The sequence below is a fragment of the Aegilops tauschii genome, chromosome 1, assembly GCF_002575655.3.
Source record: "Aegilops tauschii subsp. strangulata cultivar AL8/78 chromosome 1, Aet v6.0, whole genome shotgun sequence".
Lineage (NCBI taxonomy): Eukaryota > Viridiplantae > Streptophyta > Magnoliopsida > Poales > Poaceae > Aegilops > Aegilops tauschii.
In genome coordinates, this window is record NC_053035.3 from 43,297,234 (window position 1) to 43,324,400 (window position 27,167).

General features: G+C 57.5%; 1 pseudogene; it reads left to right on the plus strand.

The window, feature by feature from the left end:
• The window catches only part of LOC109734501 (uncharacterized), a 197,000-nt pseudogene that overhangs the window by 11,974 nt on the left and 157,859 nt on the right, over positions 1-27,167 (plus strand).

Consider the following 27,167-nt stretch of genomic DNA (forward strand, 5'->3'; position numbering starts at 1 on the left):
GCGGCCCGAGCCGAGCCGGCTTCGTCCAGAAGCGCGGCGCGGCCGTCGCCAGCATGCTGGGGGCAGATCGCCCCGTCTACGCCAGCCCGCTCGAGAATTTGCGAGCCGCCCAGGCGGCCGCAGAAGAGCTCAATGGGCTGGGAGCCGATGAGCTCCCCTACATGACAAGACGGATCCAGCAGCTGATCGACGCGGCTGCAGAACGGCACGAAGCCGGCGCCCGTGCCGATAGTCATCCCCCGCGCCGGGAGCACGCCGCGACGTCCCGCTCGCCGACTGCGAGCGGCGCGCGCCAGAAGAAAGACAAGGAGCCGGCTGCCGGCCGCAGCCGGACTCGTATCACCATCGAGCACGACGCGGAGGGCCGCCCTCGAGCAGTAGAGCACCAAGAAAATCTGCCTCCTCCCCCGCCTCGAAGAGAAAGACGCCTTACTCCGCCGCCTATCACACACCCGACTCTTGGCGACCGACTCGGCCGCCGAGAAGGAGTCGGCGAGAACGACGCCCGCCACAGGATCGACCGCCTTGCTCGATCCTTGGCATTAGAAGAAGAAGACGATGTCGGCCCGCCATGCTTTGGCCCCCGCATCCGCGACGAGCCCTTCCCCAAAGGGTTCTCGCTCCCCAGAGACACGCCCAAGTATAACGGCTCAGTGAAGCCGGAAGATTGGCTCATCGACTACTCCACGGCCGTCAGCATAGCCAACGGCAATCGGCGCGTCGCCGTGAAGTACGTCCCCCTCATGCTGCAAGGCACGGCGCGCACATGGCTCAACAGCCTCAAGCCTTACAGCATCAACAGCTGGTTGGACTTCACGGAAGTCTTTGTCCGCAACTTCACCAGCACCTACAAGCGGCCTCCCAAGCCTCGCCAGCTCTCCCTTTGCGTCCAAGGGCCCAACGAGTTGACCTGCGACTACCTCACGCGATGGGCCGAGCTCCGCAACTCCTGCGAGGGAGTGCATGAGGTCCAGACCATCGAGTACTTCACCGCCGGGTGCCGAGAGGGCACCCTCCTCAAGCACCGACTCCTCTGCGACGAGCCGGCTACCCTCGATGAGTTGCTGGTCATCGCCGACAAGTACGCCACCGCCGACTCCTCAATGAAGACCGAGCTTCGAGTAGACGCCTCAGGGAAGGTGATTGCTCCGGCTCCCAAGACGCCGGCTGGCGACCCTAACCGGCGCCCCTACCAGAACGACCACAAGCGCAAGGCCCCCATGCCGACTTCCTCCAGTCGGCAGGTGGCCACCGTTGAAGATGAGCAGCCCGAAGAACGACCCGCTCCCAAGAAGAAGGGCGGCCGGCCGCCTTGGCAGCCGGCCTTCTCCTACGAACAGGCTCTTGATGCCCCCTGCAAATTCCACAGCGGCGCGAAGCCGTCCAACCACACAACCCGGAAATGCCATTGGCTCACCCGCATCACCAAGGGCGAGGGGATGTTGCCGCCTGCGCCTCCCGGCCCGCCGCCTCCAGCACCCTAGCAGCCGGCGGCTCGGCCAGCAGTCGGCGCCATCCAAGACGAATTCCCCGAAGAGCACGCCGCCTACGTCGTCTTCACCAGTCAAGCCGACGACAAGCGCAGCCGATGCCGACAGCATCAAGAAGTGAATGCAGTCGCCTCCAGCACCCCGAGTTCATGCACTGGTCGGAGAAGCCGATCAGTTGGAGCCAGGCCGACCACCCAGAGGCGATGCCATCTCCTGGCTCCTATGCGATGGTCTTGGACGTCACCCTCGCGACGGAGAGGCGAGCTGCCAGATTTTCCCGCGTCCTGATAGACGGCGGAAGCAGTATCAACATACTGTACCGCGATACCATGGAGAAGCTGAACATCAAAGCAAAGCAGCTCATGCCGAGCCGCACCGTCTTCCATGGTATCGTCCCCGGCCTGTCTTGCTCCCCAATCGGCAAGATCAAAATGGATGTTCTCTTCGGAGACAAAGATCATTTCCGCCGAGAAGCAATATGGTTCGAGGTAGTGGATTTGGAAAGCCCCTATCATGCACTGCTTGGCCGACCTGCTCTGGCCAAGTTCATGGCTGTGCCACACTACGCCTACCTGAAGATGAAGATGCCGAGCCCGAAGGGGATCATCACGGTAGCCGCCGACTACAATAAGTCCATCGAGTGCGCCATGGCCAGTAGCCGGCTGGCCGAGTCCCTCGTGGTGGCAGAAGAGAAGAAGATGTTGGAACTGGTTGTGGCCATGGCCGGCAAGCAGCCGGCCCTGTCCCCCAACCCCAAGGATTGTGATGCGCAGGGCTCCTTCCAGCCTGCCAAAGAGACCAAGAAGATACCTCTGGACCCGGAGAACCCGGAGAGGTTCGCTGTCATTGGGGCGAACTTGGACAGTAAATAGGAAGGCGAGCTTGTGGACTTCCTCCGTGAGAATCGAGACATCTTTGCATGGTCCCCAAAGGACATGCCGGGTGTCCCGAAGGATTTCGCCGAGCACAAATTACATGTCCGAGCCGACGCGAAGCCGGTGAAGCAACCCCTCCGCCGACTGTCCGAAGAAAAGCGAAGAATCGTAGGAGAAGAGATAGCCCGGCTCCTTGCCGCTGGCTTTATCATGGAAGTGTTCTTTCCAGAATGGCTTGCCAACCCAGTTCTGGTTCTGAAGAAGAATAACAAGTGGCGAATGTGTATAGACTACACCAGTTTGAACAAGGCCTGCCCAAAGGATCCGTTTTCTCTGCCACGGATTGACCAAGTAATAGACTTCACAGCCGGATGCGAGCTGTTAAGTTTTTTGGATGCGTACTCAGGGTACCATCAGATCAAGTTGGACCCAGCTGACCGCCTGAAGACTGCCTTCATCACATCCTTTGGAGCTTTCTGCTACCTGACTATGACATTCGGCTTGAGGAATGCCGGTGCCACTTTTCAGCGTTGCATGCAGAAATGCCTCTTGAAACAACTCGGCAGAAATGCCCACGTCTATGTAGACGACATTGTGGTGAAGACAGAGAAGCGCGGTACCTTGCTGGAAAACCTGAAAGAAACATTCGCCTACTTGCGCCGATTCCAAATCAAGCTCAACCCCGAGAAGTGCGTGTTCGGAGTGCCAGTGGGCCAGCTGCTAGGCTTCCTGGTCTCCGAACGCGGCATCGAATGCAACCCTGTCAAGATCAAGGCCATCGAGAGGATGGAGATTCCCACCAAGCCGCGAGATGTGCAGAAGTTCACTGGCTGTTTAGCCTCCCTGAATCGTTTTATCAGCCGACTAGGAGAGAAGGCTCTCCCCCTGTACCGGCTCATGAAGAAGTCCACTCAGTTCGAGTGGAATGATCAAGCCGACCAAGCCTTCCATGAGTTGAATAAAATGCTGACCACTCCGCCTGTCCTGGCTGCGCCGACTGAGAAGGAGCCCATGCTCCTTTACATCGCCGTGACTAGCCGAGTCGTCGGCACTGTTGTTGTGGTCCAGCGCCCGGAGGAAGGCTGAGCCCAGCTAGTCCAGAGGCCGGTGTACTATCTCAGCGAAGTGCTATCCAGCTCTAAGCAAAACTACCCGCACTACTAGAAGATGTGCTATGGGGTGTACTTCGCTGCCAAGAAACTGAAGCCCTACTTCCAAGAGCACCCCATCACGGTCGTGTGCACTGCCCCGCTCGCCGAGATCATAGGCAGCCGGGATGCATCCGGCCGGGTGGCTAAATGGGCCATTGCATTGGCGCCCTACACAATCTTCTATCAACCCCGCACCGCCATCAAGTCGCAAGCATTGGCCGACTTCCTCGTCGACTGGGCCGAGACCCAGTACCTACCGCCGGCTCCCGACTCTACCCATTGGCGGATGCACTTTGACGGGTCCAAGATGCGCACCGGCTTGGGAGCCGGCATCGTCCTCACCTCTCCCAAAGGCGACAAGCTCAAGTACACGCTGCAGATCCACTTCGCCGCCTCCAACAACGTGGCCGAGTACGAGGCGCTCGTACATGGGCACCGTCTAGCCAAAGAACTTGGCATACGCCGGATCTTGTGCTACGGCGACTCAGACTTGGTAGTCCAGCAATCATCTGGCGACTGGGATGCCAGAGACGTGAACATGGCGAGCTATCGATTCCTCGTCCAGTAGATAAGCGGATACTTTGAAGGGTGCGAGTTCCTTCACGTGCCAAGGGCTGACAACGACCAACAGATGCCCTAGCACGGATCGGCTCCACCCGACAAGCCATACTGACTGGCGTCTCCCTCCAGCGCCTCCTCAAGCCATCCATCAAGCCGTCTCCAGAGTCGGATTCCATCTTCGTACCGCCTGCGCCAGATACAGCCGGATCCGACTGGAGAAACCCCGCAGGCGGCACGGGGACTTCAGAACCCGGCCCGGGGACTGCAGCAGTCGGCCCGGGGACTGCTACGACACAAGAAGTGGTGGCCGACTCCAATTCAACGCCACCCAACCCACCCACCCGAGTCATGGTGGCCACATTAACAGAAGAAGAAGTCACAGCTCCGTCATGGGCCCAGACCATCCTCAAGTTCCTAGTCAGCAGAGAGCTGCCGGCTGATGAGATCTCAGCCAGACTAGTGCAACGACAAGCCGCAGCATACACAATAATCAACAGAGAGCTGGTGAAGCGCAGCGTCACTAGAGTCTTCCAGCGTTGTGTCGAGCCAGAAAAAGGAGTGGCAATCCTCAAAGACATCCACCAAGGCGAATGCGGCCACCACGCAGCCTCAAGATCACTCGTGGCCAAGGCTTTCCGCCATGGTTTCTTCTGGCCGACTGCCTTGGAGGATGCTAAAGAAATAGTCAAGAGCTGCAGAGGATGCCAAGTTTTTAGTTCCAAGCAACACTTGCCGGCTTCTTCCCTCAAGACCATTCCCCTCACCTGGCCTTTCGCCGTCTGGGGACTGGACATGGTGGGCCCTTTCAAGACAGCCCGCGGCGGCTTGACACATCTACTGGTCGCTGTGGACAAGTTCACAAGGTGGATCGAAGCAAAGCTAATCAAGAAGCTGAACGGGCCGACTGCCGTGACATTCATCACCGACATCACCACTCGGCACAGCGTGCCGCACAGCATCATCACCGACAACAGCACGAACTTCGCCAAGGGAGCACTGGCACATTTCTGCATGACGCGGGGCATCCGACTGGACCTAGCGTCCGTTGCCCACCCGCAGTCAAACGGCCAGGTCGAGCGAGCAAATGGACTCATCCTCTCCGGCATCAAGCCTCGACTAGTTGTACCACTGGAGCGATCGGCCGGCTGCTGGCTCGAGGAGCTGCCGGCTGTCCTATGGAGTCTGCGCACTACACCCAACAAGTCAACCGGCTTCACTCCATTTTTCCTCATGTACGGTGCCGAGGCTGTCATCCCAACAGACATCGAGTTCGACTCGCCTCGGATCACCATGTACAGGGAGGAGGAGGCCAAGGAAGCAAGAGAAGACGGCGTCGACCTCCTGGAAGAAGGCCGGCTGTTGGCACTCAGCCGGTCCGCCATCTACCAGCAAGGGCTGCGCCGCTACTACAACCGCAAGGTCAAGCCAAGATCTTTCCAAGAGGGCGACCTTGTGCTCCGGCTGATCCAGCGAACAGCCGGCCAGCACAAGCTCTCGGCCCCTTGGGAAGGCCCCTTCGTCGTCAGCAAGGCACTCGGCAACGACTCCTACTACTTGATCGACGCGCAAAAACCAAGAGCACGCAAGAGAGACGACTCCGGCAAGGAGTCGGAGCGACCATGCAACGCAAACCTCCTGAGACGATTTTACAGTTGAAAGCAGTATGTATCATGCTACCCTTCTTGTATTAAGTACAAACCAACAGCCCCCCCGAACAGTACTCGGGGACTGCCTTTGTTTATCTATGAATGACAAATCCATGAATGTATTATTACATTTGAATTCTTGTCTGGCACCGGGTTCGACCAGTCGGCCCGGGGACTGGCCGCCTTGAGCTATATTAAAAGTTCTACCTGAAGTCAGAAAAGTAGTGTGCCGGCTCCCGAGTCCTCTCTTGTTGAAAGTCGCAGCTCGAAGAACCGACTGTCCGACTAACAAGAGGCAAGGCAGAAAGGATGCCCACATGAAAAATGGCTAAGGAACAACGAACCTATATAGCAAAAAGACGGCCTCCAAACATGCCTGCCAGCTGTCAAAACAGCCGGCTGGCCGGCTTCCTAAACACTTAGCTTTAGTCCAGCAAAGCTAAAGTACTTCCCCCCCCAATTGGCCAAGCACTCCTCCAGCTACAGATTGCAGAGCAACTGTTGGACTGGGGAGGCGGCAACCAAGGGAGGGCGGCAAAGGAAACAGCAGAAGGACAAAAAGCAAAAGTACAAGGAAAGGCCAAATGCATAAGTTATATATACATAATAAGCCCCCAACAGGCTGGCAACATACATAAGTTCGAATACACCCAGTGGGTGGAATTGTGCAGACTTAACCAAACATTGTTCCAAAAGTAACAAGACAGGAAAATAAAAGACGGCAGTCTTAGGCGCGGTGCGGAGGCCGAGCTGGTCGGTGAAGGCGGCCTCGCCGGCTGAAGGAGTGGCCGCCTAGCGAGTCTCGGCTTGATCACCACCCACGGCAGGCGACGCACTCGCGCGCGACGTAGTGCTGGAGGTGCGGTCAGGCTGAGGCTGGCCGGCTGCTCCACCAGCCGGCTCGGCGTCTTCACCCTCCTCCTCCTCTTCTTCACCCTCGTCGCTGGAGTCGATCTCCTCCGCCGAGTCTTCGCCGTCCGCCGGGTTCAGACTGAACCACTCCTCCGGCTGGGCGACACCGTTGTCGTCCACCTCGGGGGCGAAGACGCTGGTGTCGGTGTAGTCGGCGATCGCCGAAGCCCGCCGGATGATGGCCGGCCGCACCGGCTCCAGCTCCGTGTCGGCTTGCTGCCGCCAGGTAGCCAGCTGGTCCAGGCTCAGGCCGGGATACCAGGCCTTGACGAACTCCAGCGCCCGCCTGGCACCGGAGCGAGCCGCCGAGGCCTTCCAAGCTTCGAAGCGGCCGACTGCCACCTCCAGCTAGTCGGCAGTCCGACTGGGGGTGCGAGGAACCACTTGGCCGGGCCAGAGGGCGGCCAAGACTTGCGCCCCGGCACGCTGAAGCCGGCGGAGCAGCCGGTGAGCCGGCTGGATGCGGGCCTGGATCGCCAGGAGCTGTTCCTCCAGCGAGCGGCCGGCGGTTGGCGAGATCTCAAAGCCAGCCTGCCTTCGCACTTGGCGATGGGCCTCGATGGTCTGGTTGGCGGCAGTAGAATAGCCAGGGAAATACTCTGCGCAAGAAAGAAGAAGAAAGGAAGAAAAGAACACCAAAATCAGAAAACAAGCCAAAGTGGCAGATGACAAGAAAGGACAAAGAGGTAGGCGGCTTACCGTCAACCAGATCTTCGATCTGGCCATAGCCAGAGATCAGAGTCTGCCTGGCCTCAGCCCAGCCAGCCGCCTCCGTCTCGTACTCGGCCTGGAGAGTGGCTTCGCGGTCCTGCACAGCCTTCAGAGCCGCCTTGTGGCCTTCCTCCTGGTCGGCCAACTTCTTGGCCAGGCGGTCGCGTTCCTGCACCAAGGCGGCGAGCTCGGCGTCCTTGGCACGAAGGGCAGTCTGGGACTCCCCCAGCTGTGCCCTCAGACTGGCGTTGGCCGCTGCAGAGGCGGCAGAAGAAGAAAGAACAGTAATAAGAAGTCGTCAAGGAAGATCCGACCCGACTGCTCAGCAGTTGGCCCGAATCTCGGGGACTACACCCAGTGGGTGCGCTGACGCGCCCCCACATGAGACAAAGAACTAAGCACGTACCTCGGCTCTCAGTAAGGTCGGCGGTCTTCTGGGTCAGCTCCCGAGTCTGGGAGTTGAAGGCGGCCGCACGAAGATTGTGGTAGTCCTGCAAGATAGACAGAAGATCGGAGTAAGAACAAGAATAGCAAAGACAAATCCTTCAAGAAGTTCCAAGCCGCCTGCTCAGCAGCCGACTCGGAACTCGGGGACTACACCCAGTGGGTGCGCTGACGCGCCCCCATGGAAGAAATCAAGATCAAGAGAAGCCAGATGGGAAGACTAACCCGGATGGCCGCCCGTGTCGCGAGAAACTCATCGGTGAACTGCCTCAGCGCCGCGGCTTGGCCCTGGAGCCGGGTCCGGACATCCTGCGCAGCCACGTTCATCACGGCCGTCCCTCCGCCTGGCGTCCACCCTGAGGTTGCGCTGGCCGCCTCCGCATCCTGGGCCGACGAGCTAGAGCCCATGGCCGGCTGTGGCTCCGACGCGGCCTTCCCCGCGCGCCGGCTCGACGGCATCCGGACCGCCATCTCAGTCCTCGCGGCCGCCTCGCCCCCCGCCGACTGTGTAGGCGGCTGATCAGGCCGGCCGCCTTGAGCCGCCCCAGTTGGCGGGGTCGGCACCGGCACCCTCTCCAAGATGATGACGTCGTCGTCTCTCCCCAGCCCTGGCTGGTCGCCGCTGGCTCCTTCTGGCGAGGGCTCCACGGACCTCGGCGCCGCAACGCGCAGAGGGGTGACCATCAGGACCTCCCCCACTGCTTCTGCAGCTGCAGCCTCCGCTTGGGCCCTGGCAGCAGCGTCGGCAAGCACCTTCGCCGCCTCCTCCTCCAGCGCCGCCTGGGCGGCAGCCGCCTTCCGTGCCTCCGCCTCTCGCGCCTCCCGTTCCACCCGCGCCTCCCGCGCGTTCCGTTCTGTCGCCTCCTGAAGGTCGGCCCGGGGGTCCACACGGCGAGTGGTGCTCCCAGACCCCCTCGGCGACTCGACGACGGAGGCGGCAGCCGCCCGCTCAAGCAACAGTGGAGCTCTAATCATTGGAGAAAAAGACAAGGGCTCAATAACCACCAGAGAAAAGAAAGAAAAAAGAGTATACAAAGAAAATTGCGAACTTACGCCAACACGGTCTGCGGTTGCTTCACCGTCTTGCGGAAGCGAGCCGCCTTCGCGGCCGCCTCCTCCCGCCTGGTTGCTGCCGCCCCGCCCCTGGGTTTCTTCGACCGACTGCCGAACAAACCCTGGGCGGCGCGACGCTTCTGCCCTCCGCCTCGAGCAGGCGGTGCAGCGGAGGAACCCGCGCCGCGTCCAGAAGCCGGCTGGCGGCGCGGGGCGACTTCGGCCTCATCGTCGTTTGGCCAGTCATCGAAGGTGACTCCGAGCCCGGAGCCGCCTGCTTCGCCGCCGGCTTGGCCGCCACCCGGCTCGATGTTGTCGTCCATGCTGGCCGCCCCCAAGTCGGGGTCCTCCAGATCGTGTTCCGTCCGGTCGGGGACGAATTGACGCTCCGTGTCTGACCCGCCGGCCGGCCGAAGGAGAGGGCTCTGTCGAAAAACAAGCCAACTAAGTTAGAGTCGGCCAAGAGGAATTCGGCAACAAAGATAAGAGAAAAAGGAGAAACAAGGAGAACATACCGTAGGCGGTGGATTGGCTCGGCTGTATGGCTCCTTGCCGAACTGCCACTCTACGGAGAGTTTGCAGTTCGCAAGGTAGTTCACCATAAAGGCGACCTCCTCGTGCGGCATGTCCTTGGTGCACATCCGGCTCGGATCGAGCTGGCCGCTCATCTGACAGATCAGATGAGGACGGCTCTGGAGCGGAAGAACTGGCGCGTGACGAAGGCGGCCAGAAGGTCGGCCCCCGTCAAGCCCTCCGACTGGGTCATCACTCGCACTCGGGCGACGGCTGCGGACCCGGCCGGCGTCAGAGTCACGGCCCGGAAGGACCACTGGGGCCGCCTGCCCGCCGGTGGGCCGGCTACGTAAGCCGGCAGGTTGATGTAGTCGCCCCGTGGAGCGATGTTCCGCACGTAGAAGTACGACTTCTGCCACTTCTTCACCGATTGGATCAGCGGGATGACGGGGAAGGGGTTGTCGGCGACCGACCTTCACGACGCGATGAAGGCGCCAGTCTGAGTCGGCACGCCCTGCATGCACGTGCCCAGCTTGGACTGGAAGAACTCCCCCCAGAGCTCGAGGGTGGGGAGGACGCCGAGGTAGCCCTCGCACAGGGTGACGAAGGCCGACAGCAGCACCACCGCGTTTGGGGTGAGGTGGTGCGGCTGGAGCTGATAGAATTCGAGCCAGGAGCGAAAGAAGGCGCTCGCTGGAAGGCCGATGCCGCGCAAGAAGTGCGAGCGGAAGACCACCCGCTCGCCCTCTTGCGGCTCCGGCATGATTTCCTTCGCCGGCGCGAGGCGGACCTCCACCTTTTCCGCGCTGGGCAGCCGCCGCGTGTTGCGGAGGAACTCGACGTGATCATCATGGACGTTGGAGCCGTCCCAATCCCCGCCATACTGCTCCGTGGCGGGAGGCATGGCGAAAACGAGCACGGCGGCGGAGGTATGCGTGGTGGAAGAGCACGGCGGCGAAGCGCTGACGCAAGAAACGACGAGCGAAGAAGATGGTGGAAGTAGGAGGAGCGTGCGAGGGCCTGCCGCCCTCCACCTCCCCCTACTTATAGCCTCGCGAGGCAAGGCCGGGGAGGACGAACGTGGGGGGAGTCGTGGGATTAACTGCACCCACTCCCCCCACGCCTCGCGATTATTGCGCGTAAAGGCGAGCCGAAACTGCCGCGATAGGGCGTGCGGGCGGTTTCGGGATGCAGACAATCTGCGCCAGGGCCAGGGCGCGGACGTGGCGGGCCCCCTCCCTGCGGCGACGTCCCATCGCGCGCGTGGGCTGGCAGGCTTTCCGGCCAAGAGGGGCCACGTGGTTCGCAAACGGCCAGTGGCCGGCCCGCGGCCCGATGCACGCACTTGCGGGCTCCTGCCCTCCGACTTCGGAAGTTTTCGACCCAGGCGGCACGCCTAACCAAAGCCGGCTCCCAGCTGCCGGCTTGCTAAGATGGGAAGCTGATCGAGCTTCTCAAACTCCTACTCAACCTCGAAGCCCAATCAGCTTCTGGGACTACTGTCGGAGTAAATGGCCACGGGTAGCCTAACCGACTACCCCTGGTTCTTCAGAAAAATTCTCAGGCCTTTGGGCCTCCCAACGCTCCAAGCATTGGACCCCCTTCCCTGGCCGGCTACCTCTGAAGCTGACTCACGGAAGGCGGCCCAGCCTCAAGCGACCTCCCTCCCCAAGACAACCGCGGGGTGGCCGACTCCAAGAAGCCGGCCTCAAAGAGCGCCGACTCCAAGAAGCCGGCCGAGACCACAACCACCAAAGCTACTCCCACATAATGGTGACAAGACGGGGTGTGGCCACAGTGCGGCCCACTACCCCCGAAGCCCGAGGCGGGCATGGCTACAGGAGGCCGTACGGGATGGCCGTCTCCCGTGCGGCTCGGCACTGTAGCCATGCTAGCCTCAACGTCATCCACGACAGACCCCCGTACGGCCCACGGCGGCGGGCCCCTTCAGCCAGAGAGAGGCGTGAAGGCGGCCCGGCCTCTCCCAGTCGGCCAAGGGCGTAGCCGGCCCCCGGAAGCCGGCTACTCCCTTCCTCGAAGCAGGAGCCCCATTAAGGAGACAAGACGAGGTAAGGTTACAGTGAGAGCCCCCCGAGGCGGCCCACTGTAGCCACGCTTACCTCGACAAAGCCCTCGTCATCAGAGGCGAGGCTACAGTAAGCAGCCGCCGACAAGACCCTAGGCGGTGGGGCCGGCCTGTCGACCAAGAAGCCGGCAGCTGGCGGGACCCACCAGTCGGCGGAGAAGCCGGCGAACGTAGACACTGACGGCTGGGACCAGAGCCCAGCCGGATTACCATTGTACCCCGGGGGGGTAGGCCTATATAAACCCCCCGGAGCACCCATGCAAAGGGTTGGCTTCTAAGCTTAGCACTAGCCTTGTTCTTCTTCTCCCTTGAACCCAAACAGCTCTAGGAGCGATTGTAGCTACCTTTCCTGGTCTAGTGATCATGCGGAGACCCCGCAGAGCAGGACTAGGGGTGTTATCTCCTCGGAGAGCCCCGAACCTGGGTAAGATTCGCCGGCGTGCATGTCTTCGCCTCATCCCGTTTCTAGGCACCGGCGATGTTTTATTGGCACCCACAATGATAAGCCACCCGTTGGCATATGTCGCACCAACCACCCGACAGATGGCCCAGGATTCAGGCCCGCAGAAGGCCCAGTAGGCCCATCAGGCATAGCAGTGACAATTAGTTCCATAAGCCTGCAATGGAGAGGAGCTCGAGAGGGGTGCGGCAGTGGGGCTTATAAACCACTGCGCACCCCTCTCAACTAGCGAGGTGGAACTAAACTTTCGACGCGGGCGCAGCAGCACAAGGCCTTTGGTCCCGGTTGGTGGCACCAACCGGGACTAAATGGGTGCATTGGTACCGGTGCGTGGCACTAACCGGTACCAATGCCACCCTTTAGTCCCGGTTGGTGCCACCAACTGGGACCAAAGGCCGCCGCTTCCCGCCCTTTGGGCTGCTGAAAAGAGGCCTTTGGTATCGGTTGGTGGCACCAACCGGGACTAAACGCCGCATTCGTCCCGGTTGCTGTCACGAACCGGGACCAATGCTTCGTCTATATAACTACCACTTGTGAAATTTTTCATTCAGTTCGTCTTCCCCGCCCCGACGCCGCCGCCAGGCTGCCCCTCTGCGCCTCGCCGTCGCCCTGCCTCCGACGCCGTCCCGCGCCGCCCAGACGCCGTCGCCGCCCCGCGCCCCCTGCCTCCTCGTCGCCCGTCGCCGCGCCCCTCACCGTTGCCGTCGCCGCCCCCTACCTCCTCGTCGCCCGTCGCTGCGCCCCTCACCGTCGCCCCCGTGCCCTGCCTCCTTGTCGATCGCCGCCCCCTTGCGCAGTGACCTCATATGAATTTTCTTAATTTAGATGTGTAGTTTAGATGTGTAGTTAGTTGAGTTGTTGTAATTTGTACATAAATGAATATGCAAAAGTTAGAATTTTTTCTGTTCATAGATTCTTTTGGTGATATTATTGTTGAATAATGAAATGGTTGTGTGTTCATATATATGCAAAGAATATGTCAATTTTTTCATAGAATTTTTATGATTTTTTTCTGTTGTAATTTTGTTCATAGAATTTTTATGATTTTTTTCTGTTGTAATTTTGTTCATAGAATAAGAAGAGAAAGTGTTTAATAGAATTAGTTAGAAAAATAATAGAACTAGTTAAACTAGTTTATTTTTAGTAAGTACTACTTTATTCTATTTATAGTAAGTGCTTAGTAGTTGAACTAGTTGATTTAATAAAACTAGTTTATTTTACTATAGAAGTAGTTTATTTTTAGCAAGAAAATTAATAGAACTAGTTTATTTTTTTAGTTAAAGAAATTATTCCCGCATCGACGTCGACGATGCCAATCCCGCATCCTCGTCGTCGACTCGGCGGAGGAGGCCGGCTTGATCAGAGGGGCCATGTCCGGGACTTGGCTCCGCCGGGCTGGTTTTGGGAGGTGCTACCTTCCGGGGGGCGTTGGTTGGTGAGGAGCCAGCCCGTCGTTGTCCCGATCCTTGTTTGGTGGCGGTCGCGTGGGCCAGTGACGGTGCCGAGGCTTCCGGACACCGCGGAGGTGGTACGTCACCGTGTCAGCGAGGAGGACGAGCACGTCCGTCGCTACATGATTGCGTTGGAGGGCAGGTTTGACAATACCTGGCAGGTTCTTCAGGGATCTCACCGGAGCTATGATCCTGTGATGGTTCCTTCTCTTTGGGTGTCCACCGCCCGCGCCGATACCCGTCGGGCGCTACGGTTCTAGCTGTACTAGCGATGCTATATGTATGATAGTATTCGAGGTGTATTAGTGATAATATTCGACGATGTATGGACGCATGGAGATGATGTAGTTTTGCTTATAATTGAATGCATCCTAATTTGAATACTACTTTATTTTGCGATTTGATTTTGCTTATTGAATGCTCAAATTGGAAAACTACTCCTACTTTGAATGCTAAAATTGGAGAGCACTATGCAAGGCGTATGCATATGATTAGTTGATAGCTTATAGGGTTTTTGTTTTCGCAGAAATCTAGGAGCCCCCCTCCATCATCCCCGCCGTCGTCCCCGTCACCGACCCCCTCCGACCTCGAGGTGAGACTAGCCACGAACCTGTTTTAGAAAGATAATTAAACGATATTTCGGGTTGACTTTAAGTCTGTTGAGTCTCCACCATGTATGAGAGGACGAAGAATCCCGACTGTTGTCTTGGGGGTAGCTTCTCCTTCGTTCTCGTGTGCTAGACAATTTGGTGTAATGCACTCGGGAACAAAAGGAGGAGCTACCATCACCGTTGGTCGCAAATGTCAGAGAGGAATCAGTGAGGGAGAGTTCCACCATATATATACGAGAGGACGAAGAATCCCGACTGTTGTCGTGGGGGTCGCTTCTCCTTCATTCCCGTGTGCTAGACATTTTGGTGTAATGCACTCGGGGATGAAAGGAGGAGCGACCATCACAAACGGTCGAATGTATACACCACGTGAGCTGAGAGTTTTCAAGAAAAGACTCGACAGACCGATAGTCAACCCGTGATGAATAATAATGATCTAACTTAGGTTTTTTAGTACATATATTTAATTGTAGACGTTTAATATTTGAATTATGAACATAGGAAATGTCGTACTCGGACGACGAAAGTCTCCCGGGGGAGTGCGACTGGTGCCACGACGACCGAGGCCAGTGCGACAGGCCTCACCTGGACGAAGATCGGCGCTTCAACATTAAGCTGGAGGAGACCTTCGATGTCGAAATGGTACGCAACGACGACAAGTGTTATTTTTTTGTAATTAAGCACGACTTCAAATATTTCAACGTGTACTTTTCATCTTTTACAATTCGACTAGCTTATCCCATGCCATGCAAGACGCTATGTCTTGGAGAGGATGGGTTTTGAAGACCATGAAAGTTTCGAAACAAAGAAAATTCACCTAAGGACCCATCATGGTGTGGATTTTGAAGTAAAGCTGTACAATTCTGAGAGCGTAACCCATTTTGGTTGCAAAAATAGAAAGCACTTTGCAAGATGTATGGTTTTGATGAGGGTATGCTTGTCACCATGGATCTTGGTGATCCTGAAATCGAGCAAGACAATATGGACATTTGGGTCCTTGTTGATACGCCTCCAATTCTACTGCTATGTGAGTTTCTCAAACATAGTTATTAGCGAATTTATATTGTTTATTTCAAAATAGTTGACAACTTATTTCCATTGACAGCTTATTTTGATTGTTCAAACAATGTGCGGAACATGGTAGAAAAAACCCACTACACTGATGGCTCCGAATTAACTTATCAGGAGAAAAATCATCTGGTCGGACTTTGTACTGATATTGAGAATTACAATATCTACAATCAAACTCCTCAACATTATGGTTAATACGTGCCACTAGTGCACGTGTTGAACTACGGCAACTGCCATGGAGATACCCTGGTATGATTTTTTACTATCACGACATCTGTGCATCTTTTGCATACTTCTAAAACTAGTACATCATTGCTAGCTATGAAGTTATTACTATGTTTTTTAACAGAGAATCCCAGAGGATTGTGTGCCTCATTTGATGTATCAGAATGGCAGCCTTCGTGTTTTGAACATATATCCAGGTCATCCTAAGAATCTCAACTGTCCATACCGGATTTCTCAAAGAAGTGGTGACATGCTAATCAAAAAATGGAAAAAAATGTATGGACAGTCATAAGGAGGTTCTTGGAAGCAAAAGGAAGCGAAGCGCAAGAATTGGAGACAGGATGATCTCCATTCTCCATAATGGAGAGTCAGGGTCTATATTGTTTTATGCTATTTTACCCTAAAGAGGGTATTTAGGTCCTACGATGATCATGTGCTAAGAACAACTAAAGTAGGGTTGGTTCGATGACTATGAGGATGATGATCGTATGACTTGTTATTAATAACGAGTAGAAGTTGTATGATGATGATTAGTAGGACTTGTTATTATATATGATGATGCATGATGCGAGCATGAAGAGTTATTATATATCAGCGGGTGAAATGAACATGGATTGGATTGAAGTGAAGGCAACATGCATGTGGTGCATGTCGAAAGTAGTACAATCCAAACTTGATCAAAGTTAGGATTAGTATTACTTTCGACATGCACCACATGTTGCCTTCACTTCAATCTAAGCCATGTTTAGGCATAGCAGTAGCGTTGGTAAACCAAGCACGGAGATATAAGAGAGGACACTTCTCTCTATTAGCTAGCTAATAACAACCTAAATTAACCCCCAAAACCCCTAAACCATCCCCTTTCAAAAAAAACCTCAGCTTCAGCCAGCTGCTGACGCGTGGATGCCTTTTGGTCTCGGTTGGTGTCACCAACCGGGACCAAAGGCCCCCCTGCCTGGGCTAGCCGCTGAGGCCACGTGGAGGCCCATCTGTCCCGGTTCGTGTAAGAACCAGGACTAAAGGCCAAGGGCATTAGTAACGACCTTTTAGTCCCGGTTCCAAAACCGGGACAGAAGGCCCTTACAAACCGGGACAAATGGCCCTTTTTCTACTAGTGTATCCTGAAGAAACTTGGTAGTTCACATAACCCCCTGATGTTTTTTCTGCTCCTTTACCCCCCTCCTATACCGGTCAAAAAATGCCCTTGGCTGGTTTGTCATGACCAGATGCTGATGTGGACAAGGTTAAAGCAGTATTTGACCAATGACAGAGGGCCCACCTGTTAAAAGTCAGCCCAGTCAGCAACTGGCTAGTTGAACCGACTAGGGGGACGGCCGGAGTTTCAGGCATGGTCGAGGCTAACGGCGGCGCTGTCAGAAGCTAGGTGGCAGTGCACTAAAGGCACAGGGAAGAGGGGGTGGGGGCTAGATGTGTCCTAGGCAGACCCCATATCATAATTAAGCATGACGCAGGAGTTGAGCATGAAAATTCTATGACATTCCTGACGCCGATGCGCCGCCGCATCCGCATCTGCGTGTGCCCCTCCCCCTCCTGCACCTAGCCAGAGTCTGGTCTCCGCCATTCCTCCGGCTTTACCTCTGCGGCTCCCCTCCTCCGCCTCCATCAGTAGTTCAGTACCGCACCACCACCACGCCGATGTCCCGCATCCAGCTCCACCTCCACCGCCGCCTCTGCTCCTCCACCTCGCGCTCCTGGTCTCCCCACGCCGCCTTGTCCGCGGCCACAGAGCGCGTCCGAGCCGGGAAGCTCAGCCCGGAAGACGTACACCACCTGTTCGACAAATTGCTGCGGCAGGCCACCCCGGTCCCCGGGCGCTCCCTGGACGGCTTCCTTGCCGCCCTCGCCCGTGCGCCCGCCTCAGGAGCCTGCAGAGATGGGCCCGCCCTCGCCCTCGCTCTCTTCAACCGTGTCTGCCAGGATGAAGCCGGCGCGCGGGTGGCACCGCCCACAATCTTCACGTACGGCATCCTCATGAACTGCTGCTGCCGCGTGCATCGCCCGGACCTAGGGCTCACCTTCTTCGCTCGCCTCCTTAGGACGGGCCTGAAGACTGACTGGATCGTCGCCAACACCTTCCTCAAGTGCCTTTGCTACGCGAAACAGTTGGATGAGGCTGTGAACGTGCTGCTTCGTAGGATGCCCGTGCTGCTTGGCTGTGTGCCTGATGCCTTCTCATACAACATTGTTCTCAAGAGCTTATGCGACAATAGTATGAGCCAACATGCGCTTGACGTGCTGCAGACAATGGCAAAAGATAAAGGTGGTTGCGTTCCTGATGTGGTGGCATATAGCACGGTCATCTATGGCTTCTTTAAGGGAGGAAAAATAGGCAAGGCATGCGATCTATTCCATGAAATGATGCAGCAAGGGATTATGCCTGATGTGGTGACATATAGCTCGATTATTGATGCGTTGTGCAAAGCCAGAGCAATGGACAAGGCAGAGCTAGTCCTTCGGCAGATGGTTGCTAATGGTGCTCAACCTGATAAAGTGACATATACTTGCATGATCCATGGATATTCCACATCAGGGCGGGGGAAAGACGCTGCTAAATTGTTCAGAGAAATGACAAGCCGGGGTCTCATGCCAGATATTGTTACTTGCAGCTCGTTAATGACTTCCCTTTGCAAGCATGGAAGAAGCAAAGAAGCTACAGAAATTTTTTATTCCATGACTGCCAAAGGCCACAGAGCTAATGTCGTCTCGTACTGTATTTTGCTTCATGGGTATGCCAGTGAAGGATGCTTTGCTTATATGATTGATCTCTTTAATTCAATGGAAAACAACGGTATTGCAGCTGACTGCCATGTTTTCAACATATTAATTCATGGGTATGCTAAACATGGAATGATGGATGAAGCTATGCTCATATTTACAGAAATGTTGGAAAAAGGAGTGGTTCCCGATGTGGTCAACTATTCCACTGTAATAGCCGCATTTTCCAGAATTGGTAGGTTGACCGATTGTTGCGGAGCATCCCTCACTCATCCCCATGGACGTACCATCACCACCACAAGCACAAACATAACCAATGACAAGAGCACACACGTGCCGTCGAAACCGAGGTTAACTCTTTCCTCTTCGAGCTTCATTCGGATTCACATGAGAGTTGGGTTCTACCTCAAATGGAAATAATATGCATTCTTAGGTACAAAGGAGATGACCGTGAGGAAGCTAGGAGGGAGTCACAAGCAACCGAGGAGGGGAAGAAAGAGCTCCAAGAAACGAAGCACCAGAGGCTCTCTGGACACCCCGGGTGCCCGCACCATCCACCCCCAGGTGCCAGCACTGGCCGGCCAAGTGGGGCGCGGTGCCCTTGACCACCCCGGGTGCCCGGGCCTTCACCCCCGGGTGCTGGGACCCCCCACCTGGGTGCACCCCGGGTGCCCGGCCCCTTAGCCCCAGGTGCCCGGCCTCCTCTTCCCAGGCATCCATGGGTGCCCGGACATTTACACTGGGTGCCCGGACATGTCCGAATATGCCAGCGCGCATTTTGGGTTCAAAGACCCTTGTACCCCCATTTTCCTCCTATTTCGTCCCCAGCACTACAAAAAAAAGACACATCCGTGACATTTTGGGCCGAACGATTTTTTTCCAGTCATGCTTATGACACTTCTATGACGATAATTGTGACAAAACCCGGTATCATCATAGATATGGTGGGCTCCTACTTCTATGACAAAAAATCATGACAGAAAATGGGCTTTTCATGCTGGGCAGGCCGGAGATGCAGCTGCATGACATTCTTTGGGTCATCCATGACGGAGAAAACCGTGGTAGAAGCGAGGGCGAGGAAAATATCGGGGAGTTCCCGATTACGGTGGGTGGTCGGGGGCCGAGCGATGCGCGTTTCTCTCGTACACGTACGCGCGTGTGTGCGAGGCGTTGCGCTCTAACTGAAATCGAGCAAGGCGTTGGGCTCTAACTGAACCCGAGTGATTGCACTAGTTACGTTACTGAACCCCGATCAATCCCTTGCTGTTAACTGAACCCGAGTGATTCCTTCGCTACTGCTGCTAACTGAAGCCGATCGAACACTACTGCCTCCTTCCCTTGATGAACAGTGAGCGTTGTTGGGGGGGGGTTGGATGAACAGTTCCCGGTGGGGGGTTGGATGAACAGGACCCCGTGGTAGTAGAGGCCGTTGCCGCTGGATGAACAAGACCCCGATCGATCGAGTCGGTGGATGAACAGGACCCCGCGGAGGGCTGGATGAACAGGACCCCGTGGAGGGCTGGTTGAACAGTAGCCGGTGGAGGGCTGCATGAACAGTAGCCCGTGGAGGGGTGGTTGAACAGGACCCCGTGGAGAGGGCTGCTTGAACAGTAGCCGATGGAGGAGCGGTGGAGGCTGGATGAACAGGAGCCCGTGGATGAACAGTCGCGGGTGGAGGCTGGAGGAGGTCGACGGTGGATGAACAGTAGCCCGTGGAGGCAGTCGACGGTGGAGATGAACAGTATCCCGTGGAGTCCCGTTTTGCGGTACGCCACACCCCTCCCGATGAACAGGACCCCCGTTTCGACCGTAGCGCTCCAACACAAGTCTGTTTCCTCCGTTTTGCGGTACGCCACAACCCTCCCGATCAACAGGACCCCATTTCGACCATAGGAGGTCCAAGAGAAGTCTGTTTCCTCCATTTTGCGGTACGCCAGACCCCTCCCGATGAACAGGATCCCGTTTCGATCGTGGCCGGTCGAACACAAGGCCGTTTCCTCCGTTCTGCGGTACGCCAGGCCTCGTTTCCATCAGCTGTTCCGTCTAAGCCGGTTGGCTCCCGATGAACAGCTCGCGTTCCGTTGCCTCCTGATGAACACGACGCATTCCGTTGCTTCCCCATGAACACGACGACGACACAGTTTCTCCGTTCCGACCCAGCCATGTACACGAGACCTGGCAGTACGTATGCGCGAGTAGGCGTTCGAGACCCTGCCCGTATGTTCGTACGTGGTCGTATTTACTTTCTTGCACCCTGGCCGTTGTACGTACGTGTATATGCTACGTGCGCGCCTCTACTACGACACGTACGCGCCTCTACTATGACACGTGCCCTTCCTTACACGGCCACGGTTCATCGCTGCAGCCTGCAGACAGACCGATCGTATGTACGTACATGTTCGCGACCAGAATGACAACACTACGTATGCTTCGACCAGGTGGGTCCCGACTGTCAAGCACTTCCTTGTGTGCGAAGATGTAGCCGGTGGGTCCCAGCAGTCAGCGGGGAAACTTTTTTCGTGAAATACGGTGGCCCGTCTGGTGGGTCCCTGCTGTCAGGTGAAGGAATCATTATTTTCCGCGTAATAAGGAGGCACTTCCTTGCTGCGGCCATGGATCCAGCTGTCAGCCTATCAACGTACATTACTCTTCCGATGAAGTCGTTCGTTGACCACATTGACCATGCCACACCGAGAACACCAAGGCGGTGGACGACGGCGAGGCCTAGGAAGGGAACGGCGCAGAGCCAGGGAAGACGCGGCAGTGGATGCCCACGCGGAGAGGAGTACGAGGGTTCACTGGTTCGACTGCGGTGTGAGGCTGCCATCGCCGCAGGGCCTTGCCAGCGGTGGGAGTAGTAGGGGGTGGTGAGGCCTCCACGGCAGCATAGCCAGCCACGAGAGGCAAGAGCACGCGGTGGTTTGGACGGCTGTAGCAAGAAAATCAGAGGTTGAAGAAGCAGGACGACCGTTGGATGTTAACAATCCAACGGTCACTGGTGATAGAATTGTTTGTTGACTAAGTTGACAAAGCCCTCCGTCTGCGTCAACTTAGTAGGCCCACAAGTCAGCCTCCCACTATGGTGGGTCCCAGCTAGCAGGGGAGTATTCATTTTTTTGTGCGTAATAAGGAGGCACTTCCTTGCGTGCGAAGATATAGCTGTTGGGTCTGAGCTGTCAGCAAGAGTATTCATTCTTTTTGGCATAATAAGGAGGTACTTGCTTGCGTCCGGCCATGGACCATGTGGGTCCCAACTATCAGCCTCTCCATGTACATCCCTCTTCCGATGTTGTCGTTTGTTGACAATGTTGACCACCCCGTGCCGAGAACACCAGCACGATGGACGACGGCGAGACCCAGGAAGGGAATGACCCGGAGGCGGCGAAGCCACAACAGTGGAGGGATGTGGGTGAGTAGAGGGATGGCCTGGCCAACGGTGGGACTAGTAGGGGGCGGTGAGGCCTGCGCGGCAGCACAACCGGCCACCGGAGGCGTGTCGGGGTTTTGGTGCGACATATGCCAACGGGTGACTTATCATGGTGTGGGATAGTAAGACTTCGCCGGTGCCAAGAAGCGGGATAAGGCGTAGACACGTACGCCGGTGAACTTTACCCAGGTTCGGGGCTCTCCTAGTAGATAACACCCATAGTCCTGCTCTGCGGGGTCTCCTCATGCTCACTATATCAACAAGTAGTTACAAGATGCTCCTTGAGCTGTTTGCTAGAGGAGGAAGAAGGGCAAGGCTAGCTCTCTCCTCTCTCTATATGTGTGGTGGTGTAGTCTAAGAGTCTGAACCCTTTGCATGGGTGCCCTGGGGGTTTATATAGGCCTACCCCCCAGGGGTACAATGGTCAACTGGCCGGGTGTAGGCCCAAGCCGTCAGTGTCTCTCGTAGCCGGCTTCTTCGCTGGCTGCTGGGGCCCGCCGACTGGGGGGCCCCGCCGGCTGTCTTGTACTTGGCCGACAGGCCACGCCCGCCGCTTGCGGGTCTTGCCGGCTGATCATCACTGTAGCCGTGCTTCTAATGATGCTTGCTTTGTCGGGGAAGGCGTGGCTATAGTTCTGCCGCCTGGCGGGCGTTCACCGTAGCCATTCCCCATCTCTTCTGGTTAATGGCGCACAAACTCATAGGAAGGGGGAGGGCCGCCTGCTGGGTGCTGACCTCCCCCCAGGCCGACTGGTCAGGCTGGCCCCTTCTAGCTTCTCGCTGGCAGGTAGGGCCCGCCGCATGCGGAACGTGCTGACAGCCTGTCGTGGGAGCATGGTCCTTCTGTCTTGGATGATGTCACACGTGGAGAGGCTACAGTGCTGCGCTGGGCAGGAGATCTCCAGCTGGTACGGCGCTCTGTAGCCACGACCCACCGTGGATTCAGGGGTGGCAGGCTTCACTGTAGCCACGCCCCGTCTCGTCGTCTTTATGGGGGTGCAGACTTTGAGGGCACCTGGGGCCGCCTGCTAGGAGCCGGCCTCTCTGGAGGCCGCCGACTAGAAGGCGGCCCACTTCATGGCCGTCTTCTGGGGTCTGCCGCCTTCCAGCAGCCGGCCGCTTGGACCAGCCGGCTTTAAGAAGGCGGTGACCAAGCTTTGAGGTTTGAGAGGCGCAGCCGGCCCTGATGTCTTGAAATGCCATGGGGGGAAGATGAGGCTACCCATGGCCAATAGCACCGACAGTAGTCCCCGAAGCTGGTGGGTCGCCACGGCTGACAAGGCGGGGTGCCCCTGTAGCTTCCTACTCTGAGTAGTCTTGTTTGCTCATCTTGTCCGTCTTCTGGTAGGCCGACTGCTAGGAGTCGGATGAGGCGGATGGCCGCTTGGTGGATTTTGAACCGTCGAGGCGGGAGCCACATGGCGTGCTAGCCAAGCATCTAGGCTTGCCGCCCGCTGCTCGCACGCCACGTGGCGTCAGCCAGCCAGGCCGGCCTGCCAGCCCACAAGCGTGACGGGACACGCTATAGGCGGGCCCCGCCACTACCAAGCCTCGGCACACACGCGGATCCGCTGCGGCCAAGGCTGAGCGGTTGGGATCCCATGCGCCATTACTATGCACTTTTACCGCGCGGTAAATGCGGGGTCGTGGGACATGGGCGCAGTTAATCCCACGACCCCACGCCCCGCCCCCTCGGCTTCGCAGCCAGGGGCTATAAATCGGGGGAGGAGGGGAGCGGTCAAGGCACGCGACGCCCTCCTCTCCCTTGCCCCCTCTTGCTTCTTCCTCTTCCTCGTCGCCCCCGTACTCGCGCTCCATCGAAGTGCTGCCGCGGCTCGCTGTTGCCATCGAGCTTCTCCTCTCTAAGCCCTTTCTCTGCTCCGCTGCGGGCTCGCACGCTCGTCACCGCTCCTTTGCCTTCACCGAGCTCGAATCGCCATGGCGCGCTCCAGCGACTGGGACGGCTCCAATGTCCAGGAGGACCATCTCACGCGCCTCCGCGACACACGGCGGCTACCCGGAGGGGGTAACGTCGAGGCGCGCGTGCCGCCCGCCGCCGAGATCTCGCCGGCACCAGCGGAAGGCGAGCACGTCATCTTCCGCTCGCACTTCCTCCGCGGCTTTGGCCTGCCGGCGAGCGGCTTCCTCCGCTCGTTCCTCACTTTCTACCGACTCCAGCCGCACCACCTCACACCAAACACGGTGGTGCTGCTGTCGGCCTTCGTCACCCTCTGCGAGGGCTATCTTGGCATCCTACCCACCATCAAGCTTTGGGGGGCCTTCTTCTACACCAAGCTCGGCACCGCCGTCAAGGAGGAGGCAGCCCAGTGCGGAGCTTTCGTTGCTGTGCGGCGCCCGGGTGCCAGAAACGCCTTCCCAGCCATCAAGCTGATACAGTCGGTCAAGCTGTGGCAGAAGTCGTACTTCTACGTGAAGAACGTCAACCCGGTGATTGACTTCATCAACTTACCGGCTTACGTGGCCGATCCGCCTGCCGAGTCCAGCACCAATTGGGGCTTCAAGCCGAAGCCGCTGTCGCCCGACGCCTCCGCCGCCATCGCCAGCCTCAAGGTGATGACGAAGTCGGAGGGCCTCAAGACGTCTGACTTGCTAGTTGCCTTTATGGTGCGCTGAGTCCTCCCGCTTCAAGGCTGGCCTCACATCATAAGCCAGATGCGTGGGCATCGCGACCCGTGCCAGATGTGCACCAAGGAGATGCCAACTGCAGAGGTGGCTCATCTGGTGAACGAGACTGTCGGCCTCAAGATCGAGGAGGAGGAGTGGCGGTTCGGCAAGCGGCCGTACTCCCGCGCAAATCCTCCGCCTATGGTAAGCTCTTGATTCCTTTCTTCTTGCCGGGTTCTCTCTTGCCGGGTTCTTTCTTGACGGGTTCTCCCTTGCCGGGTTCTCTCTTGCCGGGTTTTCTCTTGTCGGGTTTTCTCTTGCCGACTGACCAGCTTGACCATGATGCAGGTCCTCCCCTCCCAGCTGGAAGCCAACGTCGACTTCATGCCGGACCGGGAAGTGAGCGACGTGGCAGACCCTGACTTGGGGGCGGCCACCCTAGAGGACGACGCCACAGGCGGCGGTGGTGGAGCAGGTGGCTCCGTAGGAGGAGGCGGCATAGAGGCCTGGTCGGACAATGACGAGGAAGAGGAGGAGGAGCCGTGCCGACCGCCGCCTGCCGGTAGGGCGGGTCCGAGTTGTTCAACCGCGCCGACTGCACCAGGCGGTGGGTGGAAACGCCGAGGCGTGCTGCTTTTCGGCAGCCACCCCAAGAAGCCCAAGCACTCAGCCGCCGCAGCCAAGAACACAGCCGCTGTGACCAAGCGGCGTGAAGCCGCCGTGAAGGCGGCCAAGTTTCAGAAGGCTCTCAAGCAGCCTCCGATGGTGTCGGCGTAAGCTCTTAGCTTTCTTTGTGTCTTCTTTTATTCTAGTCGACTTCTTCTGAGTCTCTTCTTTATTTTTCTCTTGAGCAGGGCTCCGCTCTCTCTTGAGCGGTCGGCCTCTGCCTCCGTCATCGGGAGGGCGGAGGGCTACACCAACAACCGCCGTATAGACCCGGCCGCCGACCTCCGGGAGGCGCAGGAAAGGAACGCACGGGAGGTACGGGAGGAGAAAGAAGCCGTCGCCAAGAAGACGGAGGCCGACAAGGCGGCCGCAGCCAAGGCGGCGCAAATGGACTCAGACGCCGCAGCCAAGGCCCAAGCCGACGCCGCGGCGAAGAAGCAGGCCGGGGATGCTGCGTGTCTCGGAACCCCGCTGCTCGTCACCCCCCTGCGCTCTGCGCCACCAGCGCCAGAGTTCTCGGCGCCGGCTGGAGGAGCCGGCGATGAGCAGCCGGTCAAGGAGAGGGAAGGCGGCGATGCCGTCTTGCCAGACATGGAGGTGCTTCCGCAACCACCGACTGTAGATGCGCAGGGCAGCCAGCCGGCTGCCCCATTGATGCCGCCAGCCGGAGGTGAGTTGGTGATGGGGTCGGCTCCCATGGCCCGCACTCTAGTGTGCCACCGTGTGGAGAAAGCGGCATCGGCACCGAGGCCGATGGAGGTTTGGAGCGCCAGCTCGTCGGCCCCCGAAGCCGAAGCCACCAGCGCTGCGCCGACAGAGTGGGTATACGGGGGCGGGACGAGCGCCTTGATCGAGGCGGCGCAAGATGTCCAGGCCGATTTCATGATCGAAGCCGCCACCCTCTCGCAATGCATGAAGGCGTTTGTGAAGATGCGGGCCACCGTTTGGGTACGTAGCTCGCCTCTTGTTTTTTATTCTTGAAATCTTCGGTGGGGGCGCGTCAGCGCACCCTCTGGGTGTAGTCCCTGAGTTCCGGGCCGGCTGCTGAGCAGGCGGCCTGGAACTTCATAGTGGGTTCTAAGATTTTGACTCACTTCTCCTTCTGTTGCTTTGTTGCAGGATCACCACAACGTCTGCGCGGCCACCTTCAATGCCCATGTCCGGGAGCTGGACCGACGGACCGCCGACCTGACAGAAAGCTGGAGTAAGCACTCCATCTTTTCTCTCCGCGGGGGCGCATCAGCGCACCCGCGGGCTGTAGTCCCCAAGATGCGGGCCGACTGCTGAGCAGTCGGGCCGGATCTTCCGGTAATTGCTTTTCTTCTTTCTTGATTATTGATATCTTTTCTTTCTTGTCTTTGCAGAAGCCAACGCTGCCTTGCAGCAGCAACTGGGCGAAGTCAACACCGCACTGCGTGCCAAGGAGGACGAGTGCAACAAGGCGGCCCATTAGTGCGACCGCCTGAAAGAGGAGCCGAAGGACCAGGCGGAACTTCACAAGGCGGCTGAGGGAGTCCTGGATTAGGGGGTCCTCGGACAGCCGGACTATATCCTTCGGCCGGACTGTTGGACTATGAAGATACAAGATTGAAGACTTTGTCCCATCTCCGGATGGGACTCTCCTTGGCGTGGAAGGCAAGCTTGGCAATACAGATATGTAGATCTCCTCCCTTGTAACCGAATCTGTGTAACCCTAGCCCCCTCTGGTCTATATAAACCGGAGGGTTTAGTCCGTAGGACAACAACAATCATACCATAGGCTAGCTTCTAGGGTTTAGCCTCTACGATCTCGTGGTAGATCAACTCTTGTAATACTCATATCATCGAAATCAATCAAGCAGGAAGTAGGGTATTACCTCCATCGAGAGGGCCCGAACCTGGGTAAACATCGTGTCCCCCGCCTCCTGTTACCATCCGCCTTAGACGCACAGTTCGGGACCCCCTACCCGAGATCCGCCGGTTTTGGCACCGACATTGGTGCTTTCATTGAGAGTTCCACTGTGCCGTCACCACAAGGTTTGATGGCCCCTTCGATCATCGGCAACGATGCGATCCAGGGTGAGGTTTTCGTCCCCAGACAGATCTTCGTGTTTGGCGGCTTCACACTGTGGGCCAACTCGCTTGGCCATCTGGAGCAGATCGAGAGCTACGCCCCTGGCCATCAGGTCAGGTTTGGAAACTTGAACTATACCGCCGACATCCGCGGAGACTTGATCTTCGACGGATTCGAGCCCATGTCAGGTGCGCCGCATAGCCACGACAAGCATGACTTAGCTCTGCCGTCGGACAGTGTTCGGGAGATCACACCTACAACTACTCCGGCCCTCAATCCGGAGCAGATCGTGCCGTCCGAGGACGGGTGGATAGACCCCGCCACGGAGGCTGCGCACGCAGTGGCGATAGAGCCGAATGCTGCCTTCACTTCCTATGAGACCCGTGTTGCCGGACACTTG